The sequence below is a fragment of the Panthera uncia genome, chromosome E1 (genome assembly GCF_023721935.1).
Source record: "Panthera uncia isolate 11264 chromosome E1, Puncia_PCG_1.0, whole genome shotgun sequence".
Taxonomy (NCBI): Eukaryota; Metazoa; Chordata; class Mammalia; order Carnivora; family Felidae; genus Panthera; species Panthera uncia.
This window is the reverse complement of record NC_064814.1, coordinates 127710-131720: the sequence shown is the minus strand read 5'-3', so window position 1 is coordinate 131720 and position 4011 is coordinate 127710.

The following is a 4011-nucleotide window of genomic DNA, read 5'->3' as shown; positions in this document are numbered from 1 at the left end:
GGGAGAGGCCATGTCTGCGTCCAGTCCACCTGCCCTCACAGGACCTGCACGAGCCCCCACACTCACAGGCAAGGAGAGGGTGTCCCGCTCCTCAGATCCCACCTCCAGAAAGTCTCTACCCGTAGGTGACGAATCCCCACTAGAGGAGAGGACATGTGGGCACCTGTAGCCAAAGCCACAAAAACTCCCAGGCCAGGTACACACTGGGGAGCCCGCAGGTGTTGTCCGGTGGTAATCGTGGTCCTGGTCACACTGGAGGCCACTGCTGCTGCCATAGGGTGTGGGGGGCTTTGTCTGCCTGGCCACATCCTGCCTTCTGAGACCAGCCCTGGTCAGGGGCCACAGCCCTGGAGCTTATCATGCAAACATGCCCAGGAGGCATCTGGTAAATGTTTCTTGAGTGAATAGACAAGGTGATGAGTGAAGGTTGATAGTGACCTGAATTTGGGCCACAGACTCACCTCACACGCGATTTGGAGGGCAACCCACACCCCGCCCCCATCCAGAGCACTAACCTCACAGGGCACACTGAATTGTCCTGGGGGCTGCTGCCACCACTGAGTCCGTCACTGAGCCCAGCCCCATTCCTCTGGCCATGGAAGATTCTCAGGCAGGATGGTGGGAGCCGGGCCCCCTTGGCTGCTGTCACCTGGGTGGGTGGGGGGGCAGTGCCCCTTCATGAGCAGGTGTGCACTCTACCTTCCAACACTCCCTCTGGTGTTTGGAGGGTGGTGAACACAGGAAGTCCCCAAATGTTGCTTGGATGCCATGATGCCCAGCTCTTTCCCACTGTGGGTGCCACTGTGGCCCTGGCTGGATTGAACTGGAGAAATGCTCACCGGGAGGTACACCTAGCCATCCATGTGAGCACACTCCAGGATGCCCTTACTGCCAGGGAGAGCCCACATGCCTAGCCAGCAAGGACCCTTCTGGATCATAGTCAATCCCACGGGGTATCTTTATTCCCAACCAGGCCCTAGTGGGTGAAGTGGGGCAGGTGGTCCCCAGGCAGCCTCAGACAGCCATGACCCACCTCACTCTGCTGTCCCCAGGCCCAAACATACACCACCGGCACCAGGGACCCATTTATGAGGACATTTCATTGCAGGGTCAGGAGGGGTCAGCAGCCCCACTCTGCAAGGCACAGAGAAGCATCGCTAGAGCATATACCTCTCCAGGAGCTGAGTGAAGCCCCAGGAACCAGTTCTGCTACTATGGCCCCACCCCACAGCTGGCTGGCAGCTGTCAGCTTGTCAGGAGGAGGGAAATCTGGAAATTCCTGCTTCAGAGACCCTCAGGAATCCGGAGGTACCTGTGTCCCCAGAAGGGAGGGCCTGTCACAGAGCCATAGGTCTGAGAGTAGCAAGTCCAGGCCCTTCCTAAGAACACTGCCAGGTGGGCATGACTCCCTGAGCTCTTGTTTTTAATTAGTAGACTTCCTATTTTAGGGTTACAGAAAAATTGAGCAGACAGTACAGAGAGTTCCCACATAGTCCGCCCATTCCCCTATTATTAAATCTTGTTAACAATATTAACATGTGTGATTGTTACAACCAACGAGCTGATATTGATATATTGTTAACTAAAGGCTGTACTGTTCAGTCCTGCATGTTTTATATGTTCCTGTATGTTGACAACTGCAGGTCCATAGGCACCACTGTGTTGTCCCACTTTTAGGGAAGTGGTCCTGTGCACAGGTGGCTTGGCAGTTCTTCCGCTCACAGAGCCCTGAACCTTGCATAGGAACTGGCTCCACATTGCCCCAGGGGTGGCCTCTGCCCTTTGGTCCAGTGGTTTCCAGGGAGTTCTGAAGCCTTAGCACTGTCACTCATTTGTAATGGGGGGGCGGGCGGGTGTCCTAAGGCGGCCCCTGCCCCTTCCCCAGTGTGAGGCCCTGAGCCCTGACAAGCATACTGCCCTTCAGGGGCAGTTTCTTTACTATGGGGAGCGTCCTGGGTGCGAGGTGCTGCTGGGCTGCCTAGATATGGTTGTGGGTAAGAAGTGGTTGTAGTTTCCAGATTCACAACTGGCAGGTTCCTCCCCCAAGCGGCCTGGGTGGTGGTTTCACTTCGCCCATTGCTCCCCGCACTTCTGCACCCTGGTACCTGCAGCAATGCAGGGCACACACTCCAAGGTGGTGTGGGGAGGGGTGCAGGAGGCCCCTCAGCCTCAGAGCTGCCTGTGAGCCTTGGGGTGACATCCCTTCTTAAGACTGGGCAGGGCTCTCACCTTGTGCTGTAGCTGGTTGGGGCAGGGGCGGGGGGGTGGGGGGGTGCGTGGTTCACCTGCCCAGACCAGGGCTTCTCCAAACAGATCCTTCAACTGTAGCCACCTTTAAGGGGTCTGACTCTCCCGCCCAGGGTTCCTGAGGCGGCTCTCAGTTCCAGCTGTTTGGGGCCCTGCAGACAAGGCCTCCCCAGAGGGTGACAATTCCATCCCTACAACCAATTACATTTCTAACCCTTTGACCAGATGAGAAAGGTAAAACATTCAAACCAACAGGTGCAGGAAGTCACCCTCCTCCTCACAGGTCACTTGAAATCCCTCCCGAAATGTATCGTGACGAAAACAAGGTCAGATTTCTCCACCACTTGAGGCTGTTTGAGGCTGTGGAGCTCAGACCAGTACCAGAGAGTCGCAAAGCAGAAAAGCCTGCTTTTGTGAGCACAGAGGTGGCTGCACGGAGCGCCATGGTTCCTTCCCTCTTCCTTCTTCTGGGGTGATGACCTGGTAGGACGGCAGACCCGTCTAAGCAGACCCCATCCACCCTCTAAGCAGACCCAGCTGTGGCTCCTGGCCTCATCACACTGTACTCACCAACTCACCACGCTGGGTCCTGCTAGGAGGGGGGTCTTAGTGACTGGGGGCCTCTGCCAATACCTGGAGCCAGTATGGGTTGCCAGGTCTGGTGGTGGTGGCACTCGCATCTAGAGCACAGGAGTCAGGACACCACTAAAACCTAACAAGGCATCAGACAGTCTCCAGGAAGAATCAAGCGGGAGGTTGAGGACACAGGTACCAGACCAACTCTGGGGTTGGGGGTGGTGGGGAGGAGCGGGCACAGGTCCGCACCGATGCAGAGGAGCTGCGGCCCAGAGCCCTTCGGGGACGTGGGTGCTCTAGAGTGCACGGGGCGCTCAACAGTGGGTCAGTCTCATCTCCAACCACAGCTGGGCTCCTCCCCTCCCGCACGGGCTGCGGACCGGGGCAGAGTCCGGACCTCTGCAGAGCACAGGTTTGGAACCTGTGCATCAGGGACATCAGGAACGTCCCTGATGGAGTCTGGTCGCTCACACAGTAGTAGTGGCCCGGCCAGGAGCCCCCACCGCAGCCCAGCGGCCATTCCCGGCTCAGTCTCCGCGATGGGGCCACTGGCGCAGCCGCTGCGGACGCGCCCGCTGGCCCGGCGCCGGCTCAGGTCGCACAGACTTGCGGCGTCGGGTTTCTTCCGCGTCCCGCGGCGTACCGGCCGGGCGCGTGCTGCTGCCCCGTTCTCTCCCGGCTGGGGACTCTCTCTCGGACCCTCCTCCCGGTCCCTCAGGCGGCCCCCTCCTCTCCGCAGGGCCGCCCCAGGACTCCCGGCCACGGCGCGCAGGGAGCAGGGCTCGCAGCACTCGCAGCACTCGCAGCGCGCGCACGGGGCGGAGTTCCGGCGGGGGCGGGGCGGCCGGCGGGGGCGGGACGGGGGCGGGACGGGTCCCCAGCTGAGCCGGGACGCGGACCGCTGACTCGTCTGCTTCAGAGGCTCGGGTGGCGGCGGCGGGCGCGGAGCTCCCTGCGCGGCTCCCGCGGCTCCAGCGGCTCCAGCGGCCCCGGGTGCGGCCGGGATGGGCGGGCAGCCGCGCCGGGTGCGCGGGGGGCGCACGACGTGACTCGCCTGGACCTGGAGCCCCGCCCGCCCGGCCGCGCCGGGTGGAGGGTCTGCTCGGCAGGCGCGGACGCGGGGTCGGCGGCCAGGCAGAGCCGGAGCATGCGGGGCCCGGCGACGCCAGCCACCGGTGCAGCTGGAAG